At 36.5% G+C, this 20,345-nt stretch overlaps 1 long non-coding RNA gene and 1 other non-coding gene across 8 annotated transcripts; one reads left to right on the top strand and one right to left on the bottom strand.

The window, feature by feature from the left end:
* Window positions 1–7,346: 7,346 nt before the first annotated feature.
* Window positions 7,347–7,450, top strand: LOC112752644 (small nucleolar RNA R71). The gene has a single exon (XR_003177070.1). It is a non-coding gene; the product is annotated as a small nucleolar RNA R71 (small nucleolar RNA).
* A 6,121-nt stretch (window positions 7,451–13,571) lies between these two features.
* LOC114925302 (uncharacterized) lies at window positions 13,572–18,474 on the bottom strand. 7 transcript variants are annotated; one of them, XR_011872216.1, is made up of 4 exons: window positions 18,103–18,474; window positions 17,809–17,861; window positions 16,383–17,279; window positions 13,572–15,274 (listed from the first exon to the last, which is right to left on the bottom strand). It is a non-coding gene; the product is annotated as an uncharacterized lncRNA (long non-coding RNA). The 7 variants fall into 7 exon arrangements; XR_011872219.1 differs by having other exon boundaries at window positions 17,809–17,851; XR_011872221.1 differs by having other exon boundaries at window positions 16,383–16,757; window positions 18,103–18,471.
* Window positions 18,475–20,345: the final 1,871 nt, after the last annotated feature.

The following is a 20,345-nucleotide window of genomic DNA, read 5'->3' as shown; positions in this document are numbered from 1 at the left end:
CATGGACCTGGATCACTACATTTTTCAGGTATACCTCCCATTAAAGCAGATATAGAACTACCTAAAGGAATAGTTTCTAATTCATTAATTTTATCTTTATGTACGGATAAATCTTTCAAAAACTTTGCATATTTAGGTACTTGTTGAATAACATCAAAAAGGGGAACAGTTACCTCAACCTTTTTGAAAATTTCTACCATTTTGGGATCAAGTTCCGTCTGCTTTCTGGACTTCCTTGCAAGGTGTGGAAATGGGATAGGAATGGCGCCACTTGCAGCCTCTGCATCCTTTGGTGCTCCATTCCTTGGCTGAACTACTTCTTCTTCAACCTTGTCTTGTACTTCCTCTTCCTATTCAGCTAAGTCTTTAACTGAGCTATGTTCTTGTGGGCTTGGCTCCTCTTGATTCCTCTCTGGCAGTGTGGTTTTGGACCTCAAAGTGATGGTATTGATGCCACCCTTGGGGTTAGGTAAGGGTTGAGAAGGAATTCCACTGGAGCTTAAAGGTTGGTTAGTGGAAGTAGGTAATGAATCTATCCGGGCAGCGAGAGCTTGTAAAGTGGCATTCAGACCGTTTAGAGTAGAGTTCAGTGTAGTCTGCATGTCTTGTTGTCATTGTGCAAGAGAACGAAGCATCTCGTCATTTGGTGAGGAAGTAGGATAAGTGATCTGTGGGACTTGTTGTTGGTTATGCTGGGGTCCTTGTGACTGTCTTAGGTGAGGAGCTCTGTAAGGTTGGTTCTGATTCTGCTGTCTGTTGTTATTATTCCACTTCTGATTTTCATTGTTATCTCTGCCACCTCTGTTATAGTTGTCCCTCCAGTCATGGTTGGAATTATCTCTTGGTGCGCAGAAATCATGACGGTTCCATTCCTTGGTAACGGCGCTAAAAACTCAATACGCACATTCATAATCTTAGTTCTTTGTCACAACTTCGCACAACTAACAAGCAAGTGCACTGGGTCGTCCAAGTAATAAACCTTACGTGAGTAAGGGTCGATCCCACGGAGATTGTCGGCTTGAAGCAAGCTATGGTCACCTTGTAAATCTCAGTCAGGCGGATTCAATTGATTATGGAGATTTAATAATTAAACGATAAATAAAATGTAAAATAAAGATAGTGATACTTATGTAATTCATTGGTGAGAATTTCAGATAAGCGTATAGAGATGCATTCGTTCCTCCTGAACCTCTGCTTTCCTATTGTCTTCATCCAATCATTCATACTCCTTTCTATGGCAAGCTGTATGTTAGGCATCACCGTTGTCAATGGCTACATCCTGTCCTCTCAGTGAAAATGGTCCAATGCGCTGTCACTGCATGGCTAATCATCTGTCGGTTCTCGATCATACTGGAATAGGACCCATTGATCCTTTTGCGTCTGTCACTACGCCTAGCACTCGCGAGTTTGAAGCTCGTCGTAGCCATCCCTTCCCAGATCCTACTCGGAATACCACAGACAAGGTTTAGACTTTTTGGATCTCAAGAATGGCCGTCCATGGATTCTAACTTATACCACGAAGATTCTGATTAAGGAATCCCAGAGATACTCATTCAATCTAAGGTAGAACAGAAGTGGTTGTCATGCACGCGTTCATAGGTTGGGAATGATGATGACTGTCACGATCATCACATTCATATTGAGGTGCGAATGAATATCTTAGAATTGGAATAAGCTTGAGTTGAATAGAAAAACAATAGTACTTTGTATTAATTCATGAGGAACAGCAGAGCTCCACACCTTAATCTATGGTGTGTAGAAACTCTACCGTTGAAAATATATAAGTGATAATGGAGTTCATTGGTCTCGGCCCCAGAGGGGAACCGGAGTAACCAAGACTAAAGATGATCCGAAGATAAAACTCAGGGTGTAAAAATAATAGTAAAAAGTCCTATTTATGCTAAACTAGTTACTAGGGTTTATATAAATGAGTAAATGATGAAGAAATCCACTTCTGGGGCCCACTTGGTGTGTGCTTAGACTGAGCATTGAGTTTTATACGTGTAGAGGCTTTTCTTGGAGTTGAACGCCAGTTTGTAACCTGTTTCTGGCGTTTAACTCCACTTTGCAACCTGTTTCTGGCGTTTAACTCCAGAATGCAGCATGGAACTGGCGTTGAACGCCAGTTTACGTCAACTAAACTCGGGAAAAGTATAGACTATTATATATTGCTGGAAAGCTCTGGATGTCTACTTTCCAACGCAATTCCACTTGGAGTTTTGTAGTTTTGTAAATTCCACTTTGAGTGCAGGAAGGTCAGAATCCAACAGCATCTGCAGTCCTTCTTCAACCTCTGAATCTGATTTTTGCTCAAGTCCCTCAATTTCAGCCAGAAAATATCTGAAATCACAGAAAAATACACAAACTCATAGTAAAGTCCAGAAATATGAATTTTATTTAAAAACTAATAAAAATATACTAAAAACTAACTAAATTATACTAAAAACTATGTAAAAACAATGCCAAAAAGCGTATAAATTATCCACTCATCACAACACCAAACTTAAATTGTTGCTTGTCCCCAAGCAACTGAAAATCAAATAGGATAAAAAGAAGAGAATATACTATAGATTCCAAAATATCAATGAAACTTAGCTCCAATCAGATGAGCGGGACTTGTAGCTTTTTGCCTCTTGAATAGTTTTGGCATCTCACTTTATCCATTGAAGTTCAGAATGATTGGCATCTATAGGAACTCAGAGTTCAGATAGTGTTATTGATTCTCCTAGTTCAGTATGTTGATTCTTGAACACAGCTACTTTATGAGTCTTGGCCGTGGCCCTAAGCACTTTGTTTTCCAGTATTACCACCGGATACATAAATGCCACAGACACATAACTGGGTGAACCTTTTCAGATTGTGACTCAGCTTTGCTAAAGTCCTTAATTAGAGGTGTCCAGGGTTCTTAAGCACACTCTTCTTTTTTTTTGCTTTGGACCTTGACTTTAACCGCTCAGTCTCAAGTTTTCACTTGACACCTTCACGCCACAAGCACATGGTTAGAGACAGCTTGGTTTAGCCGCTTAGGCCAGGATTTTATTCCTTTAGGCCCTCTTATCTACTGATGCTCAAAGCCTTGGATCTTTTTTTTACCCTTGCCTTTTGGTTTTAAGGGCTATTGGCTTTTTGCTCTTGCCTTTTGGTTTAAAGAGCTTTTGGCTTTTTCTGCTTACTTTTTCTTTTTTCTTTCTTCTCTTTTTTTTTTGCTATTTTTCTCTCTTTTTTTTTTGCAAGCTTTTGTATTCACTGCTTTTTCTTGCTTCAAGAATCATTTTTATGATTTTTCAGATTATCAAATAACATTTCTCCTTTTTCCTTATTCTTCAAGAGCCAACATATTTAACATTCATAAACATCAACTTCAAAAGACATATGCACTGTTCAAGCATTCATTCAGAAAACAAAAAGTATTGTCACCACATCAAAATAATTAAACTAGTTTCAAGGATGAATTCGAAACCATGTACTTCTTGTTCTTTTGTAATTAAAACATTTTTCATTTAAGAAAGGTGATGGATTCATAGGACATTCATAGCTTTAAGACATAGACACTTAAACACTAATGATCATATAGTAAAGACACAAACATAATTAAACATGAAGCATGGAAACTGAAAACAGAAAATAAATAGACAAGGAGATTAAGGAATGAGTCCACCTTAGTGAGGGTAGCGTCTTCCTCTTCTTGAAGGACCAATGGTGCTTTTGAGCTCCTCTATGTCTCTTCCTTGTCTTTGTTGCTCCTCCCTCATAGCTCTTTGATCTTCTCTAATTTCATGGAGGATGATGGAATGCTCTTGGTGCTCCACCCTTAGTTGTCCCATACTGGAACTTAATTCTCCTAGGGAGGTGTTGATTTGCTCCCAATAGTTTTGTGGAGGAAAGTGCATCCCCTGAGGCATCTCAGGGATTTCATGGTGGGGAATTTTCTCATACTCTTGTTGAGGTCCATGATCTCTTGTTTGCTCCATCCTTCTCTTAGTGATGGGCTTGTCCTCTTCAATGAGGATGTCTCCCTCTATGTCAATTCCAGCCGAATTACAGAGGTGGCATATGAGGTGAGGAAAGGCTAACCTTGCCCAAGTGGAGGACTTGTCAGCCACCTTGTAAAGTTCTAGAGGTATAATCTCATGAACTTCCACCTCCTCTCCAATCATGATACAATGGATCATGATGGCCCGGTCTATAGTAACTTCAGACCGGTTACTAGTAGGAATGATTGATCGTTGAATGAACTCTAGCCATCCCCTAGCCACTGGTTTGAGATTATGCCTTCTTAATTGAACCGGCTTGCCTCTTGAGTCAATTTTCCATTGAGCTCCTTCCTCACATATGTCTATGAGGACTTGGTCCAACCTTTGATCAAATTTGACCCTTCTTGTGTAGGGGCGTGCGTTCTCTTCCATCATTGGCAAGTTGAATGCCAGCCTTACATTTTCCGGACTGAAATCTAAGTATTTTCCCCGAACCATGGTAAGCCAATGCTTTGGATTCGAGTTCACACTTTGATCATGGTTCCTAGTGATCCATGTGCATAGAACTCTTGAACCATTAGGATCCCGACTTGTTGAATGGGGTTGGTGAGAACTTCCCAACCTCTTCTTTGGATCTCAAGTCAGATCTCCGGATACTCATTCTTTTTGAGCTTGAAAGGAACCTCAGGGATCACTTTCTTCTTGGCCACAACTTCATAGAAGTGGTCTTGATGGACCTTTGAGATGACTCTCTCCATCTCCCATGACTCAGAGGTGGAAGCAATTGCCATTCCTTTCCTCTTTCTAGAGGTTTCTCTGGCCTTAGGTGCCATAAATGGTTATGGAAAAATAAAAAGCTATGCTTTTACTACACCAAACTTATAATGTTTGCTCGTCCCCGAGCAAAAGAAGAAATAAAGTAGTAGAAGAAGAAGAAAATGGAGGAGATAGGGGAAGAAGATGTATTCGGTCAAGGAGAAGAAGAGAAGGTTGTGTTGTGTGAAAATGAAGAAGGAATGAGGGGTTTATATAGGAGTATGGGGAGGTGTAGGGTTCGGCCATTTGGGTTGGGTTTGGGAGGGAAATTAGTTTGAACTTTGAAGGTAGGTAGGGTTTATGGGGAAGAGAGGATGGATGTGAGTAGTGAAGAGGTGATGGGAAAGAGTGATTGAGGTGATTGGTGAAGGGTATTTGGGGAAGAGAGTAATAAAAAGGTGTGAAGAGGAGAGAAGAAAAAGTTGGGGATCCTGTGGGATCCACAGATCAAGTGGGGTAAAGGACTTAACATCCTTGCTCCAATTAGGCGTATAAAACGCCCTTGCTGTGCAATCCTGGCATTTAACGTCAGACTGCTGCTTGTTTCTGGCGTTAAACACCCAAATGTAGCCTGTTTCTGGCGTTTAACGCCAGGCAGATGCTTGTTTCTGGCGTTAAACGCCAGCTTGGTGCTTGTTTCTGGCGTTAAATGCCAGACAGATGCTTGTTTCTGGCGTTTAAACGCCAGACTGCTCTCCTCCAGGGTGTGTTATTTTCAATGCTGTTTTTCATTCTGTTTTTTTTTCAATAGTTTTTGTGACTTCACATGATCATCAACCTAATAAAACACGAAATAACAAAAAGAAAATAAAATAGATATGATTAAATAACATTGGGTTGCCTCCCAACAAGCACTTCTTTAATGTCAATAGCTTGACTGTGAGCTCTCATGGAGCCTCACAGATAATCAGAGCAAGGTTGGAACCTCCCAACACCAAACTTAGAGTTTGAATGTGGGGGTTCAACACCAAACTTAGAGTTTGACTGTGGGGGCTTTGGTTGACTTTGCAGTGAGAGAAGCTTTTCATTCTTCCTCTCCATAGTTACAGAAGGAGAACCTTGAGTCTTAAACACAAGGTAGTCCCCATTCAGTTGAAGGACCAACTCTCCTCTGTCCACATCAATCACAGCTCTTGTTGTGGCTAGGAAGGGTCTTCCAAGGATGATGGATTCATCCTCATCCTTTCCAGTGTCTAGGATTATGAAATCAGCAGGGATATGAAGGCCTTCAACCTTTACTAACATGTCCTCTGCTTGTCCATAAGCCTGTTTTCTTGAGTTGTCTGCCATCTCTAATGAGATTCTGGCAGCTTACACCTCAAAGATCTCAAGTTTCTCCATTACAGAAAGTGGCATTAAGTTTATTCCTGACCCCAGGTCACACAGAGCCTTCTCAAAGGTCATGGTGCCTATGGTACAGGGTATTAAGAATTTGCCAGGATCCTATTTCTTTTGAGGTAATTTCTGCCTATCCAATGCATTCAGTTCATTGGTGAGCAAGGGAGGTTCATCTTCCCAAGTCTCATTACCAAATAATTTGGTATTCAGCTTCATGATTGCACCAAGGTACTTAGCAACTTGCTCTTCAGTAATGTCTTCATCCTCTTCAGAGGAAGAATACTCATCAGAGCTCATGAAGGGCAGAAGGAGGTTCAATGGAATCCCTATGGTCTCTAATTGAGCCTCAGATTCCTTTGGTTCCTCAAAGGAAAACTCCTTATTGGTCACTGGACGTCCCAGGAGGTCTTCCTCACTAGGATTCACGTCATCCTCTTCCCTTGTAGGTTCGGCCATGATGGTCAAATCAATGGCCTTGCACTTTCTCTTTGTATTCTCTTCTGTATTGCTTAGGAGAGTACTAGGAGGAGTTTTAGTGACTCTTTTACTCAGCTGGCCCACTTGTGCCTCCAAATTTCTAATGGAGGACCTTGTTTCATTCATGAAACTTACAGTGGCCTTAGATAGATCAGAGACTATATTTGCTAAGCTAGATGGATTCTGCTCAGAATTTCTGTCTGTTGCTGTATGGATGATGGAAAAGGTTTGCTATTGCTAAACCTGTTTCTTCCACCATTATTAAAGCCTTGCTGAGGCTTTTGTTGATCCTTCTATGAGAAATTTGGATGATTTCTCCATGAGGGATTATAGGTGTTTCCATAGGGTTCACCCATGTAATTCACCTCTGCTATTGCAGGGTTCTCAGGATCATAAGCTTCTTCAGAAAATACCTCTTTAGTACTGTTGGATGATTCCTTCAATCCATTCAGACTCTGAGAGATCATATTAACTTGCTGAGTCAATATTTTATTCTGAGCCAATATGGCATTCAGAGTATCAATTTCAAGAACTCCTTTCCTCTGAGGCGTCCCATTATTCACAGGATTCCTTTCAGAAGTGTACATGAACTGGTTATTTGCAACCATGTCAATGAGTTCTTGAGCTTCTGTAGGCATTTTCTTTAGGTAAATGGATCCACCTGCGGAATGGTCCAATGACATCTTTGATAATTCAGACAGACCATCATAGAATATATCCAGGATGGTCCATTCTGAGAGCATGTCAGAAGGACACTTTTTGGTCAGTTCCTTGTATCTCTCCCAAGATTCATAGAGGGATTCACCTTCTTTTTGTTTGAAGGTTTGAACATCCACTCTAAGCTTGCTAAGCTTTTGAGGAGGAAAGAACTTGGCTAAGAAAGTCGTGACCAGCTTATCCCAAGAGTTCAGGCTATCCTTAGGTTGAGAGTCCAACCATATTCTAGCTCTGTCTCTTACAGCAAACGCAAAAAGCATAAGCATGTAGACCTCGGGATCAACTCCATTGGTCTTAACAGTATACAGATCTGCAAGAATTCAGTTAAGAACTGAAAAGGATCTTCTGATGAAAGTCCATGAAACTTGCAATTCTGTTGCATCAGAGAAACTAATTGAGGTTTCAGCTCAAAATTGTTTGCTCCAATGGCAGGGATTGAGATGCTTCTTCCATGTAAATTGGAATTAGGTGCAGTAAAGTCACCAAGCATCTTCCTTACATTGTTGTTATTTTCGGCCATGTCTCTTTCTTTTTCGAAAATTTCTGTCAGATTTTCTCCAGAGAGTTGTGCTTTAGCTTCCCTTAGCTTCCTCTTTAGAGTTCTTTTAGGTTCAGGATCAGCTTCAACAATAATGTTCTTATCCTTGTTCCTGCTCATGTGAAAAAGAAGAAAACAGAAAAGAAGAGGAATCCTCTATGTCACAGTATAAAGATTCCTTTATGTGAGTAGAAGAAGAAAATAAATTCGAACACAGAAAGAAGAGAGGGTTCGAATTTTTAGATGAAGAGAAGTGTTAGTAAATAAATAAAATAATTAGAAAGAGATGAGGGGGAGAGAATTTTGAAAATTAGATAAAATAAAAGTATTTTTGTTTTTAAATTAAAAATTAAAATTAAAAATTCAAAAATTAAGAAAGGAAAAACTAAATCAAATTAAATTAAATTTAAAACAATTAGTTAATTAAAAAGGAAATTTTTGAAAAAGAGAAGAGGGGTTTTCGAAAGTTAGAGATGGAAAATTAGTTAGGTAGTTTTGGAAAAGATAAGAATCAAACAAAAAGTTAAGTGATTAATTGAAAAATATTTGAAAATCAAATTTTGAAAAGATAGGAAGTTAGAAAAGAAGTTAGAAAAGATTTTGAAAAAGATATGATTGAAACTTAATTTGAAAAAGATTTGAAAAAGAAATTTGAAAAGATTTGAATTTTGAAATCAAAGTTGATTACTTGACTAACAAAAAACTAAAAAGATATGATTCTAGAGTTTAAAGATTGAACCTTTCTTATTAGGCAATTAACAAACTTAAAAATTTTGAATCAATCACATTAATTGTTAGTAAAGATTTTAAAAGTTTAGAACAAAATAAGAAAAAGATTTTGAAAATCAATCATAAAGTTTTCGAAAATATGAAGAAAAATTGAAAAAGATTTGATTTTTGAAAAAGATTTGAAAAAGATAGAATTTTTAAATTGAAAATTTGATTTGACTCATATGAAACAACTAAATTTTAAAAAGTTTTGAAAAAGTCAACTCAAATTTTCGAAAATTTATGAGTGAAAAAGGGAAAGATATTTTTTTTATTTTTGAATTTTTAATGATGAAAGAGAAAAACATCAAAAAGACTCAATGCATGAAAATTTGGATCAAAACACATGATGCATGCAAGAACACTATGAATGTCAAGATGAACACCAAGAACACTTTGAATGTCAAGATGAACACCAAGAACTTATTTTTGAAAATTTTGAAGAAGAGAAAAACATGCAAGACACCAAACTTAAAGATTTTTAATTTTTAGACACTAACAAATTAAAAATGCATATGAAAAACAAGAAAAGACACAAAACAAGAAATTTTAAAGATCAAACAAGAAGACTTACCAAGAACAACTTGAAGATCATGAAGAATACAATGCATGAATTTTCGAAAATGCAAGAAAAATAACAACATGCAATTTGACACCAAACTTAAAAATTGACACTAGACTCAAACAAGAAACATAAAATTTTTGGTTTTTATGATTTTATTAATTTTTTTGGATTTTTTGAAAATTAATTTGAAAAAGAAAAATAAGGATTTCAAAAATTTTTTTTTATAAGAATTCCAGGAATCTGCAATGTTAGTCTAAAGCTTTGGTCCAGGAATTAGACATGGCTCACTAGCCAGCCAAGCTTTCAGTGAAAGCTCCGGTCCAAAACACTAGACAAGGCCAATCGCCAGCCAAACTTCAGCAGATACAAATCAGACATACAATAGCTGATACTTCATCCAACTTCATATGCTGATAAGTGGAAGCCTCGGTCCAAATGAATTAGACATGGCTTTACAGCCAGCCAGGCTTCAACGTGCTTCATGAAACTCTAGAATTCATTCTTAAAAATTCTGAAGAACATAGAATAAAATTTTTTTGTTTTTTATTTTTTTTGAAAATTTTTTTTTAAAAATAAAAATAATCAAAACAAAAAGCTTAAAATTAAAATAAAATTACCTAATCTGAGCAGCAAGATGAACTGTCAGTTGTCCAAACTCGAACAATCCCCGGCAACGGCGCCAAAAACTTGGTGCGCAGAAATCGTGACGGTTCCATTCCTTGGTAACGGCGCTAAAAACTCAATACGCACATTCATAATCTTAGTTCTTTGTCACAACTTCGCACAACTAACCAGCAAGTGCACTGGGTCGTCCAAGTAATAAACCTTACGTGAGTAAGGGTCGATCCCACGGAGATTGTTGGCTTGAAGCAAGCTATGGTCACCTTGTAAATCTCAGTCAGGCGGATTCAATTAATTATGGAGATTTAATAATTAAAAGATAAATAAAATGTAAAATAAAGATAGTGATACTTATGTAATTCATTGGTGAGAATTTCAGATAAGCGTATAGAGATGCGTTCGTTCCTCCTGAACCTCTGCTTTCCTATTGTCTTCATCCAATCATTCATACTCCTTTCTATGGCAAGCTGTATGTTAGGCATCACCGTTGTCAATGGCTACATCCTGTCCACTCAGTGAAAATGGTCCAATGCACTGTCACTGCATGGCTAATCATTTGTCGGTTCTCGATCATACTGGAATAGGATCCATTGATCCTTTTGCGTCTGTCACTACGCCCAGCACTCGCGAGTTTGAAGCTCGTCGCAGCCATCCCTTCCCAGATCCTACTCGGAATACCACAGACAAGGTTTAGACTTTCCGGATCTCAATAATGGCCGTCCATGGATTCTAACTTATACCATGAAGATTCTGATTAAGGAATCCCAGAGATACTCATTCAATCTAAGGTAGAACGGAAGTGGTTGTCAGGCACGCATTCATAGTTTGGGAATGATGATGACTGTCACGATCATCACATTCATATTGAGGTGCGAATGAATATCTTAGAATTGGAATAAGCTTGAGTTGAATAGAAAAACAATAGTACTTTGTATTAATTCATGAGGAACAGCAGAGCTCTACACCTTAATCTATGGTGTATAGAAACTCTACCGTTGAAAATACATAAGTGAAAATGGAGTTCATTGGTCTCGGCCCCAGAGGGGAACCGGAGTAACCAAGACTAAAGATGATCCGAAGATAAAACTCAGGATGTAAAAATAATAGTAAAAAGTCCTATTTATGCTAAACTAGTTACTAGGGTTTACAGAAATGAGTAAATGATGCAGAAATCCACTTCTGGGGCCCACTTGGTGTGTACTTGGGCTGAACATTGAGCTTTACACATGTAGAGGCTTTTCTTGGAGTTGAACGCCAGTTTGTAACCTGTTTCTGGCGTTTAACTCCACTTTGCAACCTGTTTCTGGCGTTTAACTCTAGAATGCAGCATGGAACTGGCGTTGAATGCCTTTTTTGCATCATCTAAACTCGAGCAAAGTATTGACTATTATATATTTCTGGAAAGCCCTGGATGTCTACTTTCCAACGCAATTGGGAGCGCGCCATTTGGAGTTCTATAGCTCGAGAAATTCCACTGAGTGCAGGAAGGTCAAAATCCAACAGCATCTGCAGTCCTTCTTCAACCTCTGAATCTGATTTTTGCTCAAGTCCCTCAATTTCAGCCAGAAAATACCTGAAATCACAGAAAAACACACAAACTCATAGTAAAGTCCAGAAATGTGAATTTTATTTAAAAACTAATAAAAAATATACTAAAAACTAACTAAATTATACTAAAAACTATGTAAAAACAATGCCAAAAAGCGTATAAATTATCCGCTCATCATCTCTCCATCCCTGGTTGGAGTTGTCCTGCCATCCTTGGTTGTAGTTCCCACCTTGGTTGTAGTTGCTGTCTTGTTGATTGTATCCTTGATTCGGGCAGTCATAGAAGTTATGAGTAGCTGCCACAGTGTTGTCTTCTTGTTGGAGCTGCGGGCATTCATCAGTATAATGACTATAATCAGCACAGATTCTGCATACTCTTTGGAGAACTAACTGTTGGCTTTGTTGTGGTGGGGAGGGTTGAGTTTGTTGTTGATTTAACTGTAATTGCTTCAGTAGGTTGGTCATTTCACATATGCTCTGTGTAAGAGCAGTAGTCTCACTGCTAGAGGAAACCTCTGCAACAGCTTTTGAGTGGCTGCTCCTGTGCCTGTGATTCCTAGTAGACTCAGCTAAGTCGCTGATCAGTTGCCATGCTTCATCTGCAGTCTTGTACTTTTTCAGAGAACCATTACTAGCACCATCTAATGTAGTTTTATCCCGATGCTTCATGCCTTGAGTGAAGTAGCTGATCAACACTAACCTGTCAATCATGTGATGGGGGCATGCGTCCAGAAGGTTCTTAAAGCGCTCCCAGTACTCATAAAGAGTCTCTGATTCTCCTTGAACAATGCAGGAGATCTCTTTCCTCAGTCTGTCTGTAACTTCAGTTGGAAAGTATTTTTCCAAGAATTCTCTCCTGAGCGTATCCCAGTTGGTAACAGTTGTTTCAGGTTGGGAGTAGTACCACTCCCACGCCTTTTCCTCAAGAGAAAGCGGAAAGGCGGTTAATAGAATAGAAGTTTCATTTGCACCATGACGCCTAACAGTAGAACAAGCTGTCTGGAAATCCCTTAGGTGCTTGATAGGCTCCTGAGCAGGTAAGCCATGAAACTTGGGCATCAAGTTAATTAATGCAGTCTTCAGCTCAAAATCTGCAGCCAGAGTTGGATGATGCACTTGATATGGCTGCAGTGTAAAATCTTGAGCTCTAGCTTCCTGGAGAGTAATCCTCCTAGGTGTTGCCATGTTATCTGCATGTGAATCAACTGAATCAGTAGCAAAAGAGCTTGTTTCTTCCTCAGATGGCGGTTCAAATTCGCCCTCAGATGAGACTGGTGAATCGATAACAATCACTTCACCACCCTCTGAGGCTAACCTGCGCCGAGCTCACCTAATACGTGAAAGAGTTCTTTCAATTTCAGGATCAAATGCAGCTAAGCTCGGATCAGGCAGTGAATGCGTCATTCAATGAAAGAAACATATAGCTCATGGTAATAAAATAAAATAAAATATGCAAATAAAATAAAAAATATGTACGCTAATTAATCATTTAGCACACAATTGTAACTCCCCGGCAACGGTGCCAAAAACTGATGCGTGGCAGAAGTTAGACCAATTAAGAGATTATAATATAATAGAACAACGTTGCAAGTATAGCTCTTAACCAGCAAAAATCTGCCTCATCAATTTAGAAAGGTTGTCACAAAAAGTTTAGAATAAAAATACTGGGAGTATGAGTCCCAGGTCGTCTCCCAACGAGTTGCTAGAAAGGGTGCTAAGTTATTAATCAGGAGTTTTCCGAGAATTTTGAGAGTTGAATGACGGAAAATAAATAATTGTAAATTAAAAGAGAAATATATATTCTAATTAAAAAGCCTTGACTAGGGGAATGATTAATTGGAAGTTCTATCCTTGTTGGAATTTTCTCAAGTGTAGTATAAAGAGGTTGTTATTTTCACTTAGTTAACCCTTACTAAATAAAGGAAAGTCAAGTGATTGAGCTAACTCTTATTCGCAAATCCTAGTCCTCTCCCTTAGGAAGGTCTAGCGTTAGTAAATATAGAATTAGCCAACAACTTCCAATTTAACTAACCACTTGAGCATTCCAACTCAAGTGTCTCCTCCTAATCAACCCCCATGTCAAGTAGGGAATCTACTCTATTGACATGGATACCATCTTTGTTATTGGGAGTTTGGAATAGAAAAGAGACATGATAATTTAAATAAAATAGGAATTCAAAATTAATTAAAAGTAAAAGTAATCCTTTGCATTAACAATCCATGAAAATAATCCAATTACCACTCTAAACAAGAATTAAGAATATGGAATAAATAGAGAAAAGAGTAAGGAAACAAACTAGAATAGTATCTTCAACGGAGGTGATGACTCTTCAATATCCAAAAGCAAAAGCATAAAACTAATAAACTATGAATGTAAAGAAAAACTAGAGGAAAGGTAATTCTCTCTCTAGATTCAGATATCAAAACCTAAAACTATCCTAATGAGAATATGTGAATGTATGTTGAGTCTCTGTATGTTTTCTGGCTTTATTCTGTATTTCTGGACCGAAAATTGGGTCAAAACTCGGCTCGAAATCGCCCCCAACATTTTCTGTTAATTCTGTAGATCGCGCAAGTCACGCGTACGCGTCATTTGGCGAATTTCCTTGTCATGCGTACGTGTCGTCCACGTGTGCGCATCTTTTGTGCAGACTCCAATCCACGCGTACGCGTCAGGCACGTGCACGCGTCGCTGTAAATTTCTCCATTCCGCGCGCTCGCGTGAGCCATGCGTGCGCATCGGTGCTCGCTGGTCATCTCCTTAGTTTTTTGTGTTCCTTCCATTTTTGCAAGCTTCCTCTCCATTCTCTAAGCCATTCCTGCCCTATAAAGCCTGAAACACTTAACAAACAGATCACGACATCGAATGGTATAAAGGAGAATTAAAATATACTAATTAAAGATCTCTAGGAAGCAAGTTTTCAATCATAAACAATACTAGGAAGGGATTATAAAATCATGCAAATCATATGAATAAGTGGGTGAAGACTTGATAAAAACCACTCAATTAAACACAAGATAAACCATAAAATAGTGGTTTATCAGCAAGCATCTATCTTAACATAGTCAAGACTTAGTTTTCGAATTAATTTCTTTGCCTGATCAAAAGTCATACGCAAATTCACACAACTAAAAGCATCCCTCACCAACTCAAGTATCATGGTAATGGCCTTGTCACTTACTCCACATAAGACTTTAATATGATACAATTTGACTATGAATTCTAGCTTTGTGAAGTCGCTTCCTTCCTGTAGCTTTTGATTTCCTTCCTTGAGAAACTCATCAAAGTCTCTATGATTTTCTCTTGGCTCATCATTTACAAAATCTTCCATGCCTGAATCCTTACCGCTCTCCTAATCCATATGGACACCGAAAGCATCATTTACAATGTTATCTAGGGGATGTTCAGTTGCCAATGTCTCGCGCATGACATGTGCACTTGTTGAGAATTTGGTTACTTCTTTCTCGCCATGAAAGTTTCATACAACATAATTCTTAGGGAATGGTTTGTAAAGTAAATGATCTCTAACATCTTTTCGAGCATGCCATTTGCGAAACCCACAACTTGGACACGGACATATTATCTTACTATTCTCAATTTCTCCATGTTGAAATGCAAAATCCAAGAAGTTTTCTAGACCAACTATATATTCATCTGAGTTTCGTGGCTTAGTAATCCAAGATTTATCCATTGTTACTAGTTAAACTTCAAGTAGGAAAAAACAGTTACTAGACATGTGTACTACTAAAAAATATATATGGAACTTCTAACATAATAAACTACAAAGTTATAATAGACTTCTAACATATTTAAAACAAAACAGGATATAATTATGATCTTACCTCAACAAGCACTTGATCAAAAGCAATAGCAAGAAACTGGTGAGAGAAAAATCAGTACCCACTTTAATCCTAGAAACAGAAGAAACCCAAATAAATGCCTAATAAAACCAGAAATTAAATCTATAAATAAGTTTAATTTGTAAAATAAAAATAAAGAAATGAAAGAGAATAATTAGAAGCTAAATAAAATATCATGCATTGGTGGATTGCATTCACATACATGTATATATTTTACGCATTAATTTGAATTAGCTTTTTTGCTAATGTGCCATCTTTTTTAAAATTTATTATCAAAATACACTTTTAAAACTAATTATCTATATACCACTATTTTGCTAAAATGATAAGTGATTTGTTATTTTATTTTTAATTATAATTAATTATAATAATATAAAAAAAAGTGGCACAAAGGTAATTAGATTCCAAAAAGTGATATTTTAGGAAGTTTCAAAAAAAGTAGTGCATTGGTTAAAAAGCAGCCTAAATCAAATTGTGCACATTAGCCAGCATTAAAATAGCATACAAGTATACAACTTTAGTGCAAATAGCACAAACAATTTATTTGTAATAATAGTAGCTCTACAATGGAGATATATCAATATCATCACAGGCAAGAGTGGTTTACTCAGGAGTGAAATTCCAGAAATTAATCTCAACAAAAGCTGTTTCTGAAATGAATATGATCATTAAAATTTCTTACCAAACTCTATTCACATTTGCAGTCCGGAATGTCCTATTTGTACAATTTTTCTTCTTTTTTTTCTCCCTTTGCTGTTTTTCTTGTGAATCAAATTAAGTATTCATAATACATTAAAAACAGTATCTTTGGGAGATTTGTTTAACTCACTAACAAGTGTCAAATGACACATCACAATAGTTAAAGTGAAGATTCAACTTGTTAGATGTGGTTATTTGTTAACTATCTTCTACCTTCAACTTGTCATTCTTAACAATTAAAGGAAAGGATTCTAACAATTATATAAAACAAAAAAAATCTGTGGTTGTGAATGTTCCTAGAGCATGCATTGAACTTGTTTAATCTTTCATAGCACATCATGATAATAATTCGTTTAATCTCTCACATTCTATCAATTTCAAGTAAAATAACATGATATCAAGTGCATTAACATAAATAAATAAAAATAAAAACATATAATTGTAGTAAATTATAACTAACCGTGAGTTTCCTAACAGTGACAAAGTTGATGTGGAAACTCTTCCTTGATTCCAAATCAGATAACAAGCGCTTCAAATCAGACCTTGTTATTCTGCTAAGCACTCCAACATCATCAACCACATAAGTTTCTTTTGGAGGACCCTCGTTAAGAACATCATATTCAGATGCAAATGTATTGCCAGTGTACAAAATTGGGGATATCAATTTAAAAACTTGCTGATGAAAGATGGGGTCCTTTTAAATGTTTACCAAATGCAGCAACTTCAGATGTTTTGTGCTCATAATTTAACACCAGATGAGGACCCTCTAGACATTTTGTATGCTGCACAGAAAGTTCTTTGTTTGTGGAGGAAATCTCCTTTGGCTTACAGGAAGCTGAGCAATCATGTAATCTGTTAGTAGATTCCTATTGTGATTTTCTAGAAAGAAATGTTACAAGAAGCATTGTGCTTATTACATTTTGAGTTTACTAACTGAGATAATGTAATTTGAAACTTAATCCATGTTTGAAATACCAAAAATTCCCTTAAATGGTAAATTTTACTAGCTCCGAAATTTGTTCCTTAAATATATATCCACATAAACCTAATTAAATCCTTGTTATATATAATTATTCATTGAAATTAAAATAACCAAATTGAGATATATATGCAGAATCAAGGGCAATAACAAAATACATTGCACATGAATATGCTGATAAGGGACTCAGCTAATAGTAACCAATGATTCAAAGAAGATGGCTATAATCACTGTATGGCTTGAAGTTGAAGCTCATCAATATGATCAAGTAGCTCCAAAGCTTATATGGGAGCTTCATGTTAAGCCACTCTTTGGCATCCCAACAGACCCAAAAGTTGTTGAAGAGAATGAATCAAAGCTTAGTAGTGTTCTTGGAATCTATAAGAAGAGGCTCTCTGAATCAAAACAAGGAAAAAAAATAAAACCGCAGGGAGGGGGTTGAAGTTTAACTGCTATAGAAAATAACTAGAAACTCTCAAAAGAGAGAGCTATTAGCCTATTACTATTTAGTATTTACTAGTGAATTTGACTGTGCATGCTGGTTTTAGGGTCAAAATCTTAAATTCCTATATATTTAACTCTTTCATTCTTTTGTAAAGAAAAAAAGGATGTGAAACAATATTTTATTGCCAGATCTGTTCATAGAAGTTACATTTTTTGTTGTTCCTGTTTATCTTTTTCAATAAAAAGAAACTGTATTATAATTAGACAAATATAGATCTTAAATGTAGATCTACACACAAAATTCGTAGTTCATGCTCTCTAGCACATTTTTAGCAAAATATCATGTCATTTTCCTTTTAACAAAGCAAAACCAAAACATATATGTCTTCAGAAGTTACAAAAAAGGCAAGAGATAAGAACACATTAAATCAACAAAGAAAGAAAACAACAGACGAGAACCAACCTCATGCTTAGCATCCCAGAGAACTTTTGGTTTACAATATACTCTGAAATATACTTTGAAAAATGGAAAATTAATTTGTATCTTCAGGAACATATCAAAATGTAAATTAATAGGACAAGAGAATAATTAATTAATCAAGTAATTATAATTCAAAATTAGAAAGAGAGATAGAGAATTATGATCATAGCAAATAATCAAATCCAAAATAATAAAGATGCAGAGAAACGTAAAGAGGCAAATGAAATTTATTAATAGAGAAGAGATATCAACAAATTAATAGCGAAGAAGAAGTACCAGCAGTAGCTCGAAGGAGAAATATGGAGGGAGAGAAAGTTGCATCGAAGAAGAAGTTTTATGTGCAGTCACGGCGGTGGTGGATCGATCCAGAAGCGTTCTACCATGGCACGGCGGCAGCAACAACAATGGCAGTGGTGACGGAAATGGTGGCAGCAACAACGGCAGTGGAAACTCCACTGTGGCAGCAACAACAGTATAGAACGGACATGGCAATGGTGACGCTGCCTGCGGCGGAAATGGCAGCGGGAATGATGGCGAAAATGGCGGTAGAACCCTAAAAGTTACACGGCAGAGTTCTCTCTCATCTAACTCAGTCTCATGCTCTCAGCTAACTCAGTCTCTCAATTTTGAAAAATTGGGAAAATTAGGTTTTATTTCAAAATTTCATTTTAATTAATTATTAGTGTAGATTTTTTAAATTGTCATAAATAAAATGTATTGTGGATATTTTTAAAAACCTTCACCAAAATACTCCTTCAAATAAATATTAATCTTGTAGTGATAGTGGGTATAAGTCTAGTGGAGAATGGTGGGCAGCTTGTAAAGTTAGAGCCAAGCTCTTAATGAGTGAAACATTCTTTCAAGAGTCAACATTCTTAATTCCAACTTTAATTATGCAGTGTTCATTCATACATTCAGAAAACAAAAACAATGCCACCACATCAATATAATTGAACTATTCTTATTATAAAACCTGAAATTCATGTATCTTTCAATTCTTTTCAAATAAAATTTTCTTTTAAGTAAGGTGAGAGATATGTGGAACATTTTATATCTTTAAGACATAGATGATCATGTAACAAGAACAAGAGAACAGACAATAAAATATGACAGAAAACAAAAAAAAAATAACATAAGAAAAGGGAATTAAGAGAACGAATCCACCTTAGTGATGGCGGCTACTACTCCTCCTTGAGGTCCCAATGTACTGCTTGATCTTTTCAATGTCACGCCCTTGTCTCTGTTGTTCTTCCTTCATGACCCTTTGATCTTCTCTTATGTCATGGAGAATGGTGGAGTGTTCTTGATGTCCTATCCTTAGTTGATCCATGCTGGAGCTCAATTCTCCTAGAGAAGTGTGCAACTAGTCTCCAAATTTTTTTTGGGAGAAAAATACATCTTTTGAGGCATCTCATGTATTTCTTGTTAAGGCAGCTCCACATGCTCTTAACAGCACAAATGTATCATTGATAGATGAGCTTGAGGAATTTTCCATGGGTAAGATGCAGAATAATTCTACCAGAAAGATCAATATAAATACTGGTGACACTAAATGAAACTTAGCTGCAAAGATCAACAACAATAAAGGAGGTCCGGCTACAAGAGTGAACCAATCAAATGACACAAGACATAATTTAGAAAATCAATTCAGAGTTTTTTCTTAAAGGTAAGTTTTTGAAAAACCTATCTAAATGCGCCCCTTAGGTGTCCTAAATTGATTTGATAGTCAGATCTTTTAGTTTAATGATCCATATAGGGTCCCATCATGTAATATTTCGTATACTTGTTATACTCTGAACTTAGAACACAAATAATGTCTTCATGATTTTTACCTTATTTTTTCTCATACTTTTTTTGGGTGTGAATTAATTTTAATGTGGCAGAGAATCGCTGATTATACGAATGTTTAGATAAAGAGATGGGCTGCAGGAAAAGAGACCAATATGCGGGCTTTGCTATCATCATTACAAGATGTATGCTCTTTTGATAATAGTTTTGTATTGCTAATACACCATTCTCCTTAGTTACTACTCTAATGAAAAGTGTAAAGGAAATGAACACAATAAATTGTTTGGTTTTGTTTTTAACTGGGTAGTCAATTATTACCTGCTTCAGAATAGCTATAGCATGAAAGTGTAAGCAAGAATGACCAGATCCTGTCTAGAATATTATTGTTCACTCTAGTTGTGATAAATTATCTTTGCAATTGAATTATTTATATTCGTTATAAATGAAGCAAACTACTATTTCATCCCGTCAAAATTGTTTTAGAAGTTTTTGAGTTCTATAAAAATTTCACTTATTTTATGATTTTATTTTTTAATTGTTTATTTTACATATTACTCCATTTCAAATGCTAGAGCATATTTATTAGCTTTATTGTACAGGAAAATGATGCATCTTCCTTGTGTATGTTTCATTATTTTGTTTTCTTTTACTGAAACAATTCTATAATTTATTGTTCAAATCTTTCCTGTAATTTTTCATTTCTCAAATCTTACCCTGAATTTCATATTCAG

Source organism: Arachis hypogaea, chromosome 15 (assembly GCF_003086295.3).
Source record: "Arachis hypogaea cultivar Tifrunner chromosome 15, arahy.Tifrunner.gnm2.J5K5, whole genome shotgun sequence".
Classification (NCBI taxonomy): Eukaryota; Viridiplantae; Streptophyta; class Magnoliopsida; order Fabales; family Fabaceae; genus Arachis; species Arachis hypogaea.
Note: the sequence above shows the minus strand (reverse complement) of the source record. Positions and strands in the feature narration are given on the sequence as shown.